At 37.7% G+C, this 16,028-nt stretch overlaps 1 protein-coding gene across 1 annotated transcript in view; it reads right to left on the bottom strand.

Annotated features, from left to right (window-relative positions):
- AUTS2 (activator of transcription and developmental regulator AUTS2) overlaps positions 1-16,028 on the bottom strand; it is a 3,698,117-nt gene that overhangs the window by 1,242,863 nt on the left and 2,439,226 nt on the right. The window lies entirely within an intron of this gene.

The following is a 16,028-nucleotide window of genomic DNA, read 5'->3' as shown; positions in this document are numbered from 1 at the left end:
ACTCCCTGTTATTTATATACACCAGTGCCAAGATCATATCATCCCCACTGTACCGGGATATCGACAAAGCCAGTATATTTTGATCAGCTGATATTCGATCAGTTGTATCAGCTCTGCCAGCTTTCACAGGCCTTTATTTTTGATGTAAGGTATACATCACCAGCATGTCTTATTTATGTTTTGGAGGATGTTGAGGTGATCTAGGGAGCTAAAGAAAAATATAACTTTGATTATCTTAAGCTGTATATACCAAAGATGCTATTACAATATAATATGGGTCTGAAGAGGAAGGAGTTGAGAGGAATGACCATTTCTTTATATCTAGAAGAAATATACCCACTGATTAATGTGGCTAGGTAAGAGAATTTTCTAACTACAGAACATATATAGTGGTTGAAGGATAGATCATTGCCAATGAAAGTAATCAGGTCCCAAATGAATCAATCACCTTCTGGAGGGGCATCGGTATGTGGTAGATGCATGGTGCCAGGTTTTGTCAAAGAAAACAATGTTGCATTTCTTGGTAATTAGTTTTAGGCCATGGCCAAGGCACCATTTGTTATTGCATAGGAGTCACTCCTGAAGAAACTGGAAGTGACATTGGTAGTTCATTAATGCTCCAAGTTTGCAGTCATCTTTTAACTTGGTCAGCCACAGGCCCTTGATGTCAACCTTGAAATCAGAGAAGCAAACACCAAAGAGAAGTAGTACCATAACCATTCCCTGTGGGACACCACTGCTAACTACTCTTTTAGAAGACAGTGTGCCTCCCACATTAATATACTTTGTGCTGTCCATTAGATAGTTTGCTATCTGGCTGGTATCATAGGGTTTTACATTTAATTTGATTAAAACCGACAATGTAAATGAACAGAGGCAGGCTGCAGGTCTCTTCCAAAAAACTTTATTCTTAGATCACACACAAGCGCTTTCAACAACTGGCTTCTTCAGGTCTATATCTGTGTGATCTAAGAATAGAGTTTTTTGGAAGAGACCTGCAGCCTGCCTCTGTACATTTACATCATTGGTTTTATCTTTTGCACTCTGAGGTGCCTGGTTATCCTAGTGACTTTATTTTGTTTCTGTGGAAAATTTAATTTGATTAGTTTATTGATAATGCCAGAATACAGGGTGTTTTTTAAGGCCTTGACCAGGTCCAGGTAGGCAGTGTGAACAGTGTCTTGCTCAGAAAAGCCAACCAGGTTTTGAAAGCAGGATCTGCCTTTAACAAACCAAAACTATCTTGGTTCCAGGGCTGGTAGATTGCCTATCTCCTTGCTAATAAATTCTGTAATGAAGCATTCCATTGCTTTGCAGATGAGGCTGGCGAGACTTATAGCTCTATAGTTCCCAGGTTCACTCCCCTTGTGAAGCAGGATGGCTACCACAGTTCTCCACTCCTCTGGCATGGATCCAATGGAGATTCTGAGGTTGAATAGGCTTGGTAGCAAGTCTATCAGACAGTCTTTGGTGCTAAAAAGAAGACAGACCTGCACATTATCAGGACCCATGGAGCTAGTGATTCTGTTCCTGGAGAGAGCATTCAGGACTTGCTCATATGTGATCAGGAGGGGGGAGTGAGTATGCTAATAAGATGGAGGAAGTTATCAGATTAAAATTAGAGCTGAATTTGTCTGCTAATATATTTGTTATGTCCTCAGGGAAATGAGCATGTATTCTTGCTGTTGTGTATTATGTCTGATAAATATGGCAGAGCATGAAATGAGGTCATTGAGGTAAGGAGGGTGCTTAAACTTTCTCAGGCTCTCAGTTAGTTGGATTAAGATTGCCTTAGAGTAGTCCAAAAGACAGGAGAAATTTGTCATAAGTTAGCTTTTACCTTCATAATAATTGTTACTGAACAGTGGCTAGATATGACCAGTCAAATGGCAACTGTAGGTGTAGAGTGTAGGGTTGCAATACTGGCGAGAACTAGGTCCAGTAGTTATGAACTCCTATTTGGGACTTTGATCTACAGACCTGGTTTTAATGAATTCCAGAAATCTTTATGCATATTTATTTGAGGTGTTGCAGGTTTCACAGTTAATGGAGAAAGAGTTGAAGTTTCATAAGAGGATAGTTTAAGGCTCAACTGGAAGGATACCAGTTTGTTTAGCTATGCCTCTTGGAGAGCAGGAGACATGGATGGGGTACAGTAGTTGGCTATATTGTACAGAGTTCTATTCACTATGAAAATGAAATGGAAGCATTCAAGGTCATTATCCTGACTTATAGTCTGGAGGTGTGATTGCATATTAGGAATACAGACACTCCCTCTCCAGTAATACCATCATTTTCTGCACACTTGTGTTCTAAAAGAAAAAACAAACTAAACAAAATCAAAGATAAAAAGTAACCAGTTGGAATAAAACAAATATTTGTCCATGTTTATTCTTGCATTCCATATCTATTTTTGTTATACAGTAGTTAAATGAGAGTTCCAATAATGTATTGAATTACAGCTGACAAAACAATCTGCCTGAAAAGTTTGCAGTTATCTCAGCAGCATTTAGCAAATAGTTACACTCATATGAGGTATGAGTTTTCTCAGTTGACATTGTTTTCTTTCTGCCTGAATAATATCCTTTTCTTTTTTATCTGTGTACAGAGAGTGACCCTGATTAAAAAAAGTTATATTTACAAGAACAGTGAGAATATAATTATCATATTTTCATGTCTTAGTTTGCAACTGACCTGATTACTTTATATTTCTAATATTTCAAATGTGTAATTTGATAGCAAATTTAACTTATTTCAGTTAATGGTGTGCATGATTGGATTTCTCTCACGAAACCGTCTAAATTCTGTCAAAATTAGCTCTAAACTTTAAAAAATAATGATAGTAAAAATAACAATAATGATAATAATTCTGACAAGTACACAAAATGTAACCGTCATTATTGTTTAAATGGGATAAGACCTCAGGAGCTGTTGTAAGCCTGTTGTACTCATATCTTTTTCAACTGCATTTGTTGTCCATTAAATACTTTTTGCTTAAGAATTCTGACAAAACTTTCTCCAAGGTTCATACCAAAGCAGAAATTCATTCCTAGTTTCGGGTCTATATTGGAAGACCAAAAGTTTAAAATCGAAAATGCCAGACCTCAAAATCATTATTGTGGGAGGATGCACCCCCCACACCACCTGCTAAATATATACTCCAACTCAGAGATCGCACTACAGTGAGGAAAGGGCAAATATTCTGATTTTCATTGTAGTGCAATCTCAAAAAAAGCAGTTCGAGGTCAGTCATTTTTGCTCTTTGGAGCGTTCGTGATTTTAAACTTTTGGTCTTCTAATGTAGACCCCCTAGCTTCAAATGTACCTCTCTTCCACATTCCAAAACTTCAGTTATCTTTCATTCAAGTTATCATATATAAGAAAATGATTTTATTTTTTGTTCGGTTTGTTTTAAAAAGTAAACCATTTACACTTTAGCCTCTGTAAATGAAGTCTGGCAACAAACCAAGTTGTCCCGGGACATCTTCATGGGGGGTTAGTTTATTAGGGGGAGTTAAGTGGTTTAGGGAGGTGAAAGGGTCTAGTGGAGGCTGGGATGGTTGGAGGAAATGAGATAGGGATGGGGAGAGGCTTAAGGGGTTTAGTTTAGTGTAGCTGGGTTAAGCAAGCACATTTTGGTGTGAACTTGCTACCCACCCAACCTCCCTCTTTTCGTTGGTGGGTTATTGGGTTTAGGGCTATTTAGGGTAGGTGGAGAAGAGGGATAGGCTTGCCCTCTTCTGTTCCCCCTCTGATGTCTGGATGTTCATTTCAAGGATCTGGGGAAAGAAAAATGAGTAGCTGGAGGAAGCTTGCTGAATAGATAAGCAAGCTGAGGTAAGGATGCTGCTTATTTGGTGGAAGGTAACTTAATGAATGGTGCATGAAGTGAGTTGGGACTCTGCTTCATAAGTAAAGTAAGCGAGCAGAGGTATGGACCCTGCTTGTTGGGCAGGATGAGTAGGTATGCTGTCCTGATTAACATTACAAGGATGGTGTTTCATAAGTAAAGTAAGTGAGTAGAGGTATGGACACTGCTTACTGGGGCAGGGTGAGTAGGTACGCTGCTCTGATTAACATTACAAGGATGTCATGCTGTGTTTAGAATCAATTATATTATGAATAGTTCTAATTAATGAATTGGTGAACAAAGCTATGTAATTAAATTTAATAAAGGTCATCAAATGTCATTTGGTGTGATGTGTTTATTGAAGGGGACCAGGACAACTGAAGGATTACTGTTTGAGTTAGTGCAATTATCCTAATGGTTAAGGTGTTAATGATCAGAAAATACTTCCTTTGATATTATTAAAATGATGTAAGGTTGATTCAAGTGCTGATGAAGGATGCACTATTCCTCACCTCCCATGTCTGTATTAAGTAAGACATTTTGTTGTATTGGCAGAGCCTGATCTTTGGAGTTTTTATTTATTGATTTATTTATGTTTTAATAACATAACTTTCAGTTATATAATTCCATATCCTTGTTTATTTTTATTGCAGTGTGAATGAATATATTTGTTCACAGAAAAGTATTCAGATGGTATAAATCTGGTATAAACCATTCAAGTCATTCAGACATATTGGTTCACTGGGTCAGGCTTCTACTCTGATGAACAAATAGAACATGAATAAATAAATACATACATATATACAAACATTAATCAGAATTAACAATCAGTTGTTAACATAGCACTTACAGCTTAGTAAGAGATTTTGATACCAGTAGCTTAGAAACAGAGATGTTCATGTTTGTTTTCTTATTTTGCTATATGTTACATTTTGATGAAAAGTTAAATGAAGTTGCATTAATCACAAATACATTTGAGAGTGGTGCAGAAAATATGGTTATGCTACTGTTTGGTTTTAAGAGGAGATGCATAGGTTCATAAATATTTAATAGGCTATTGATTGGTGTGGATCTTAAGAAGACTTTTTTTAGCCCTAAAATTTTGCATATGGATAACTCAAAGGATAGCAGAAGACATTTACCTGTTACCCCTTTGCATGAGAGACATGGGTGCTAAACCAGTAGTGAATTTACAATTCCAGATCCAGTTGTGCAAATTATGTTTGAATAAAGTGAAATAATTACTTGTATTTTTTGGAGTGGAAGACAGTTCCATACAAGCAGTATTCTCTGTGATAAATATTTATCCCTCTGACACATCCAGTTTTTTGTTGCAAAAGAGATTCAGATCCCTTGACAGGATGTTTATTCTACCATTGCTCTTGGGAATGTGTAATAGATCTCACAGGGTAGGATATGTTGAGGCTCTATACATGAAGCAGAGTTCACCTCTAAGTAGACTGTATGATACCAAGAGAAGAGATAAAGCTTTGAGATGGTCTGCATAGTTTTTTTATGATTTAGGCCCTTGATGTTTTAAGTGAGAAAGCATTGTGGTCATTTCAATTTTTACGTATTTGGATAGGGTACATACCAAAAGGGGTACCATATTCAATGATCAACCTAGTGAGAGCCAAGTACAGTGGAATGATTACATTCCTGATCCTAGACAACCGTACCTTTAGATGTAAGCTGTGTGATAAAAATGGACTTAGTTATAGTAGTGGATATGTGGTGATTAAGGGACAGTTTGCTGTCAACATAGGTTCTCAGATCCCAAACTAAGTGATCAACTCTCAAGGGTATGTTGACAGGGGAAATCATGGTTTCTGAAGGATACTATTATACATTTCTTGGCATTTAGTTTTTGTCCATGATTTTGACATCCACAATTTGTTTACAAAAGGCATACTTAGTGTATCTTGGTGCCCTCTGATGTGTGTATGATAGCATCAAGCTTACAATTATCTGCAAACTTAATTAGTGCTGAACCAGTAACATTTGCTTTGACTTCTGAGAAGTAAATGCCAATGAGGAGTGTCCTAATGACTAAACTATGGGGTACACACCACTAGTAACAGGTATTTTGGAGGAGGCACAGCCACCTACACTAATTTAGTGGGTTCTATTTGTGAACTAATTCACTATTCAATTAATTACACAGGGATTTATGTTTAGCTAAGAATGTTTATCTACAATGCTTAAATATGAACTGATGTCAAATGCTTTTGCAAAGTCAAGGAATGTGATCCATAATGATTTGCCTTCATCCATTGCTTCAGTAAGCTTCTAGAAGTTACCAACTAGGTTAATTAGGCAGGATCTGCCCTTAACAAATTTTAACTGTCTTGCATCAGACTTAGCTGTAGTAGTTGCAATGACAACATATTGGATGAGGAATATACTGACTTGTTTATAACATTATTCACAGTAGTATTTTATGGAGTAAACTAATGAAAGATGGGCTGTTTCTGGATAATGCATGGGGAATTTGCTACAATTAAATGCAAAATAGTAAAATATGGTAAACACAGCTGATGCTTAAGAGTGTGTGTGCTTTTTCTGGAAATGTAATTACTATCAGAGATATACATGTAATCTACCTAGACAGAAGCTAAAGAAAATCTAGGGAACATGACTGCTGAAATAGTTCAATGAGTTGGGTAAAAATACTAAATTATCATATTAATTGTACTTATTAAAATACATTTTGTAAGGCACTAGGTGTCTCATCCATTAAGGCACAAGTACACCACTATTTATTAATTTAACCAAAATTAGGGCAATGTGCACTTATTGATGTCTGATGTGGAACACTGTTCTATTCTAGTACATTCTAAAACTTGGTCACAGTGTCCATCCAGTGATCTCCAGTATCAGTGGAGTTACTGCATTTAACTAACCTGAAGTATCCAGTATACATCATATCATACCCGCTCAGTTAAACCTAACATCTCCTAAAAAGTTACACCTTTGTTACATATCAATGCAGATTCATAGTTCTTTCTAGAAGATGAGTAATGTGTTTCTAGAAAAATCTGAAATCTCATAGAACAGTAGAGTCTGGAATTCCTTTAACTAGATGTTCTTATAAATTAATTATTATAGGATTTATAAAATATTTATTGCCCTATTCATACTTTACATGACAATACAGGTGACTTTTCTCATCTATTATATGTCATAATCCACTTATACAAAATATGAAAACATTACAGGGATGTGCAAATTTTCTAAAGTTGATGAGTTAATCTTCATTTATTTAGCTTACTAATAGCAAGCAGCAGCTTTGATAATAAAAAGAGATCTTATATTTACTATAAAGGAATTTCAAGTGAATCACAAAGAAAATGAAAAAGAGCAATATATATGCAGAATGGCGATAACCTGAAATTTACCTCCTGATCAGAATTAAGGAATTCAGAAATTATAACTTGTTTATTTAAATATGATAAATAACCTGAGGATATGATAATCAGTAGCAAGCCAGTGAAAGAGATTAGGATTGCCTGCATCTGTCACCACTGGGCTTCCACCCTTCCGGATAGTGGCCAAGGCTCTTGCCACCTCTAGTGCCTTTTTTAGGCAGTGTTCCAAAGAATAAATTACCACCATAACAGCTACAAACAAAAGTCTAAATCTCAAAATGCAGTTGCTCAAAGCACTCCTTAAAATGGATAAAATTGACATTTGTGCTGTAACAGAGACCTGGTTCAAGGCAGCAGAATGCACCCCTGCACTACCAGGCTATAACTCATTCCACACCTTTCGGCCCCAGAACTTGGACCAAAGCTCCAAAGGTGGTGGTGTTTCCATATTCAAAAAGGATGTGCACACCTCCAGACTGGTAGCCAAACATAACGCATCTGAGATACTTCAGGTGTAGCTAACATTGGGTAAGACACCGATTCAGGTCATAGCCTGCTATAGGTCCCCAACCATGTCCCAAGCCTCACACTCCACATTCCTAAGCACCCTGGAGAATATTAGGGTCCAACCTAACACTCTCATACTGGGTGACTTCAACTACCCCTCCATTAACTGGGAAAACTACTCATGTACCATTATACTTGCCCAACATTTCCTGGCATTCATTAATTCCAATGCCCTGGACCAGCTCGAGGTAGCAACATCCTTGACCTGGTCATTACTAACATAGGCGACCATTGCTCTACACCAATAGTCAACTCCTCCCTGGTTAGATCCGACCACAAATGAATCACATTGGAAATCCATGTTCCCTCCCACCCCGCAAAGGTAACCACCATGAAAAAATTTCTCCAAAGCTAACTTTGGGATCCCTAAAAAAGAGGTGGCTAACTTCACGGCATCCATGCAAATGGAGAATAGTTGCATGACCACTGAATCATACACCAATGCAGTGTACAAACACATACACAAGTGCATGGATCTCACTATACTCAATAGAACCAAAATGCTCTGCTCCAAAAAAAAGAAGCCAATCTGGTGGTCCCCTGCAATAACCAAACTCTATAACAGAAGGAGAAAACTGATAGAAAATAAGGTGAAGTCCCAAGACTGGAAAAACTCCCTTATCAGCCTCAACAAAAAGTTGAGATCCCTCATCAAATCCTCTAAAGCCAGCTATGAAAACAGAATTGCAGCAGATGTAAAGACGACCACAAGGCCTTCTACAGTTATGTAAAAAACAACAAAAAAGCAAGTTAGCTGCTTCAAACTTCACAAAGACCAATTTATTGTAAGTGCTTTCGTCAAGGCAAATGCCCCAACTTCATCAGACAACTATAAATAGAAACAAAAAGTTTTTGTAATAGTAAGTATTTTATGATTTTATAATATTTATTAGGGGGTTTTAATAACATATAAAAACAAGTTTTTTGTACTGTTGCCATAGCTTCTAAGGCATTGCAATAAATTGTAAGTCAGGAAGCAAGGGCACTTTAAATATGAAGTAGTTTTAATTAATGTTTCAATTAAGGATTTAACTGTTTAATTGTTTAATTATGTGAGTATAAAATGGAGGTTTTTATGGCTGTTGAGTTGTCTGATGAAGTTGGGGCATTTGCCTCGACGAAAGCGCTTACAATAAATTGGTCTTTGTGAAGTTTGAATCAGCTAACTTACTTTTTTGTTGTTTTTTTACCAAGTCAGTAATGTGCACAGTTTATAGTTATGTAAAGAATCTCCATGGCAATACCCAGATTTGCTCTGACCTACTGCACAATGGTACCTCCTATACCTAGCCAACAGATATTGCCACTATACTGGCCGACAGATTCAGTGCCAAATTTACCCCCCCCCCCAAAGGACCAATCACAAAAGCAGTAGATTGCCAGGCACCAAGTATTACTGCTGCACAGGTTAATACAGCACTAAGGCCATGAATACAGCTTCTATGGGACCTGACAATATCCCTGGCTATGTTCTACATGAACTACAGAGTGAACTGACACCTCACCTGTGTGCCCTGTTCAATCATAGCCTCACCTCAGGCTTTGTCCCTACCAAATGGTGCACTGCTACAGTCATCCCTCTCCACAAAGGTGGAGCAACTACACACCCTGGGAACTATTGCCCCATTAGCCTGACGAGTCTGATATGCAAAGCTATGGAATGCATCATCATGGACCTAATAAACAAGGATTATAGGGAATCTCCAAACTTTGGATCCCACATAGTTTGTTGCTGTGAAGGGTAGATCATGCGTGCTGAATGTGGTTGACTTCTTTGAGTCAATCACCTGAGCTGTGGATGAAGGCAAGGTGGTTCATACAGACTACCTTGATCTGGCCAAGGCTTTTGATACCATTGCCCACTTAGGAATCATAGAAAAACTCCCTAAGCTAGGAATCAGCCCTTATATCACTAGGTGGGTTGCAAACTGGCTCACAGATAGAACCAACAGTGTGAAAGTAGCTGACTCCAAGTCAGACTGCAGACCAGTCATGAGTGTAGTCCCCCAGGGTTCGATACTGGGTCATCACCTGTTTGGTATTTACTTCTCTGAAGTCCAGGCCAACAGGAAGGGACTCTGGTTGACAAAGTTCACAGACGATTGGAAGTTGGGAGCGATTATTAACTCCCTAAGTGATTTTGACATCCTATAGAAAGGCCTCACTGAGACCAATGGTTGGTGTAAGAACCATGGCGTTAAGCTCAATGCCAAAATATGTGTCGTCATCCCCTTTGGGAAAAACCCGGTTCCCATAAATTACCACATTGATGGTAGTCCACAGAACACAGAAGGCGTTATAAGAGATCTGGGAACACAGGTTGACAGCAACCTCTCTTTTGACCATCACATTGCCACTGTAGTCAGAAAGTCCTTCTATGTAGCACATCTCATTACTAAGGGTTTTGCATCCAGGAAGAAAGAGGTCACTGTCTCCCTGTACTCTTTCTTCATTAGACCAGTCATCGAGTACAATGCCCCATTTGGCATGTACCTCACTAGACAGCTGCAATAACCGGAGAGGCCACAAAAGTACCTTATAAAGAGGACCCTATGCCTTAAACACTTGTCCTATATGGACAGACCCAAAAAACACCAACAATTCTCTGTCTCATATCACCTACTTAGAGGCGATCTCTGCTTGACTCACAAAGCCATGTCTGACCCAGCTCTATTAGAAATGCTACATCTAAAGAAATCCCAATCCCTCTGCACCACAAGCTCCAGAGACCTCAACCTCATTACCACAATCAACAGAACATGCTGGAGGGGCAGGTTCATAACCGAAAGACTGCCCATGCTATGGAATTGACTTCCCATAGATGTCTAACAGAGCACCTCACTGGCCCTCTTCAAGAGAGATCTTGATGAGTGGATGGGAAATAGAAATTTCACCCCGGGGATCACTCCAGTGGCTCTACTCAACAGAGTCACTGGAAACTAAGGTCGGGTAGCACAATGCCAGGGTAAACTTATGGGCTAGGCTTGTAAAGGCTCCAGGGCTATTAGTCTGGTACACACCTATGAACCTATGAAACAGATTGAGAAATTTTCCACTTGAGGTCTGACAGTATATAACTCCCTTCCATAAACAATTAGCTAAAACTGCAAGAAAGACCCAGAGAAACTAGAATCTTTACTCTGTAATGCCTTAAATGTCATGCAGTTTAGGCCTACAGGCTACACACATATGACTCTGAAGGACATACCAGTGTTTCAGCTACAGGACTTCTTAATGCCCATGGTGTTATACTTTTTAAGTTTTTATGGGTGCATTCACATCAATAAAGCCAAACCCCACTAGCTGTAAACATACATGTTGTGGCATTTTTTTTTACCTTATCAGTATAGTACACCTGGATTGTCTGACTATAGTTTAGAAACACAGAACTCATACTTTAGCTTGATATGCATAAACATTAAAGTGCCAAATAACATCCAAACCAAAGGGTAAAAAAGTTACACAGACAAATCATTGAGTAAAATCTACAAGAGTGGCCCATCCAGCTAGAGTCTTTACTCTGTAAAACCCTAATTCTCTTTTAATGAAGGCCCATGGGATATGTACAAATGATCTCTCAAAGAAATACCAGTATTTCAGCTACAAGGATTCTGAATGCCATGAATTTTTACTTTTCACTTTTTAATTCATTATGGATACATTCAGGCCAATGAAGCCAAACTTCACTAGCTATAGACATGCATGTTTTGGCCTTTTTAGACTAGCTATATTACTAACAGGTATAATGACATAAATGTGGTGAATTTTTTAACTCCTCTTGCTGTTGGTCTCTACAGTAATACGGATCACTAATAAAATAATAGGGGCTCTTAGATATTTTAACAGTTATCTACAAAATTACAGCATTTTCAAATAAAAAATTATAAGAATCAAAGACACCAGACCATCTGTCAATGCCTATGCAAATATGTGAGCCACATGCAGTACAGTATAAGGGTGGTGGTCCACTGAGACATAGCTGGGGACTACATAACTCCACATGTCTGTACTGTCCCTGAAGCAGTTTTGTAATCCAATGCACAGTCAGCAATTTATACAGTACGTCCATTGGCCAGCTGGCCATGTAGGAATCTTGAAAGGAGCTATGCTTCTTTGGGAGAAGTGTGAACTACATCTTGCATTTATTACTGAAAATAGATTGAACAACACGCCACACTAGCTATCTCCATTCTAGAAACCATTCTCCATTTTTTTCAAACTTGGATGTTGAGTACTGACTTTTGGAGTAATACAGAATCCTTGCTGAACTAGTATGGCAAGATTTATAGATTCATAGGTATTCCAAGACCACTGAGTTTTATGACCATTTATTCTTTGGCAGTTTCTTCCCTCTCATGGAACCCAGGAGGGCCATAGCAGTCAATCCTACAGTAACTTTGTGGATCCAGTTTAGGTAATGATTAAAGGAAGACAGTGAGTCACACTGCTTAACTTGGAGGGGAAGTTTATTCCACAGGTTTGAGAGGTGCTCAGTTTCAAAACCAGTTTCTCCATCATGTTTTAGTTATCTGTTGGTTAAGATTTAGATCCCTGGTTCTAGCACTGGTGGCAATATTGGACTTATAGAGATACAGTTGGCTGGACAGTGGAATTTCTATTAGTATGGTAAGCAAGACAGAAAGCTCTTCACAAAAGTCTATAAAACGCTAAATGAAGTGGTAGCACTTCCATTTACTTTTTAGTTAGGAAGCTTTGGGGCTTTTCTAGTTGTTTATGCTTGGTGAGATACATCCTAAAGGGGGTATTGTACTCAGTAATTGCCTGATCAATGCAGACAATAAAGGAGCAATTACCTCTTTTCATCTTGATAATATTCCTCTGGCAATTAGCTAGGCTAAATAAAACGATTTCCTAACAACTGTAGTCAGAAGATGGTGAAAAGAAAGTGCAGTATCAGCCCAAGTGCCTAGGTCCCTGACTAAATTTTCATTTTTAGTGGCATGATGTCTATATAGTATGATGGCAGGAGAGGATTGTCTATTAAAAGTAATCCTACTATGTTTTAGCATTTAGTTTAAGCTTTTGTATGATCCCAACATGAGGAATGGTGGCCAAGAATGGCTGGGTTGATAGCATGATCACCATCAACAGCCTCTTTAACTCTTTCAAAGAAGTTTACCAGGTTAAAGACACAGGATCTGCCCTTCACAAAGCCAAACATTTGGGGTCAAGAATAACAAGATTCTTCATATTGCAGTTCATGAGGTCAGCTATAATACGTATGTTCCTTGGCTTTACAGATGAGGCTAGTAAAGCTGATAGGTCTGTAACTATCCTGGTCAGTTGTAAGACCACCCTTATTTAGAGACAGGACCACTGCAGTGAACCATGTATCAGGAGAAAGCAGCATTTAAATAATTTAAGGAGGATCTTTTTTTCTTTTCCTTTTTGTATCGTATATTTATTGTGGTATACTACCAAGGTGGTTTATTTTTGAAATTCCTGTGATACTGGTCCTGGTAGGGAGTGCTAGCTCTATGCATTTTTCTAAATGGGTTAATAAGCATTTACCCAGATTGTGAACCACTGATAAGCAGGGACTAATATGTAGATATGCCATATGACTGCTGTACATAAGTTTTGCAATGAAATCATGACTTTGAGACAAACAGAGATAAAATGTTGAAAATCCAACAGCAGCATTCTTATTTATTTATAGCACAGTTATATCCAGAGAAACATATTGCTGCATCTACAGGCCATTAACGGAGTGGTATAAATAATGTCAACCATCCCACCTCCTCTCTAGACCTACAGAATAGCATCCACGGTGAACTGGACCACTCAAATTACTGGCCAATTTAAATATGTTTGGGATTTAAGCACCACCTTATGGAAGCCATTTAACAGCTTGAGGCACCTGTTTTCCTCTTGGTCTGGAATAACATGTACATCTACAGCAACACTGTCCAACAAGTCCAACTAAGATTAAAGAATATGGATTTGGTAATGCAGTGTTACTATAGCCAAGGTGGAAGATGCAAATGCTAACTCTATAAATGTTTTTAAGCATTTCTGTCCCTATCTGGAGGGCAAAATGCATGGGTCTGAGGCACTCGGTTATGTTTTGGTGTGAAAGCTTTTCCTGCCTTGTGAGTAAAACCAGAAAACGCAGAATGGCGAGCTGCAAAATTGTTTAGCAAAAATAAAACAAATGGTTAAACACTTTTGTTCATAACATAATTCATTAATTAATTGACTGATCAAAATAACATCTATTACTATCTCATAAATATTCATTAAATTAAGTACTAATAGTTTACTGATATTACAAACAGGCAGGATTTAATGAAGATTTAGTTTGCTTAATTATTATATACAGATTTATAGTTTATAGCTCATTTGATGAATGTAGATATATATATATATATATATATATATATATATATATATATATATATATATATATACATACATACATATATATAAAATTGTTCTTTTACATACATGTATTAGGATGCATTTAAAGTTTATTTTATATATAGATAGATATTACAGATACACATATATTTGCACTTATATACATTTTATACTCTAGAAGTAGGCATAAATATGTTATTGGAGAAAGAAAGGGGTGTTTCTATGACACTATGGTTTAAGACCGAGTCTTTTGAGAACAGCTTATAAAATGTTATCATACAGTAATGGATGTTACTATTGATTATTCAGTTTATTAATGTTACCAACAAAAGAGCTTGACCATTTATTTTTTTAATAAAGAATTTTGATGCATGCCATTCAGTGTTTTTTTCTGTTATTGTTTTGATTTACGCTATCATAGAGTTTATTGGACTTCCTTGTCAATGCGATGACTCACTTCCTACAAAGCATATCCCTAGTGACAAAAAATTTTTCTTGTCCTTCTGAATCATGGACTTCACCATAGCCCAGTGATCCCAGTATTGAGCAATATTTTCCATAAGCAAGTCAACAATGGATGGGGTCATACAAGGTCCACGACAGATCTACTGTAGGTATGGATTAAATTATAGGATGCCTACTAAGCACACACACTCTTCCCTTTAACAGTCCGAAAATTTTCTTTAAACTTGGGGATTTCTGCACAAAAGGATAGCGAAGAGGTCTGCACCAGCTATGTTCTTTTATCCATGGTAGGGCATCATACCTCCCAACTGTCCCAAATTACTCATTTTTTACAGAGTTTTGGGGTCCAAATAATGGGGTGCCACAATTCCCGAGTGGCACCCCTTCATTTCCGATTTTATTTCTTTTTCGCACTTTGCTTTTTAATTTTTTAATTTTCACACTTTGTGAGCTGATGTCATCGCATGCGTGATGACGTCAGCTCCACCAGTCTGTTGGAATTGAGCTTGCACATGTATTTCCGGCTCTGGTTCAAATGCTTTTGCGAGCTGGAAGTTGCCAGAGCCGGAAAGGATTTATTTAGAAGGCTGGCTGTTTCTGGCATTATTAGAAGGCGCTCGCTGGAGTTATTATGAAGATGCTCGCTGGCTGGATTTATTTAGAAGGCGATCTCTGGCTGGATAATATGCTCGTTCGCTGTTTCTGGAGCCTGGCTGGATGTATTTAGAAGTAAGGCACCTAGAAATTGTATATGTTCAGAAAGGGTGTGTGTGTGTGTGTGTGTGTGTGTGTGTGTTCACTAGGAATGTGTATGGTTATATAATGTATGATTCGCACAAAATATAAATATCCCTGTTTCTACCTTTTTTTCCAGATCTACAGTTTTATTACATATACTTTTTTTTTATTTCCTGACTATGAGGTGTTCTATGAGGTGATTCTTTTTGTGACTGAAAATTACTTTCTGGGGTATATGAATTTAGTGCCATTAGCTGATAAATCAGTCTGACTATGTAGAATCATGCAGGTACAAATGGCCTGTTGGAAGTTTGCCAGTAAAGCTTCGTTTTTAAAGATGGCATTCCACAGGAAACTAATTAACAACACTATAGAGAGCAGATAATTTGGATTGTGTATTTGAAGGCTGTATTGTGCTGGTTTGATATAACAATGCTTCTTTTTACTTATCTTTTAGATAAAATACTGTTTAAAAGTTTTAATTGAAATGTAGTTCACGGTGGTATACAGGTACTCATAAACAGGTAGGTAGTTGGACACAAAGAATGCTAGGTAAATATTTTACAGCGTCAAGAAATGGTGTTTTCAAGAGTATTTTTAAAATATGCTGCGTGTGACATTTAGCTCCCTGACTGACATTCAAGGCATTAACAAAAACA

Source organism: Protopterus annectens, chromosome 13.part0 (genome assembly GCF_019279795.1).
Source record: "Protopterus annectens isolate FY-2018-M chromosome 13.part0, PAN1.0, whole genome shotgun sequence".
NCBI lineage: Eukaryota > Metazoa > Chordata > Ceratodontiformes > Protopteridae > Protopterus > Protopterus annectens.
This window is presented reverse-complemented; position numbering and strand designations above follow the sequence as displayed.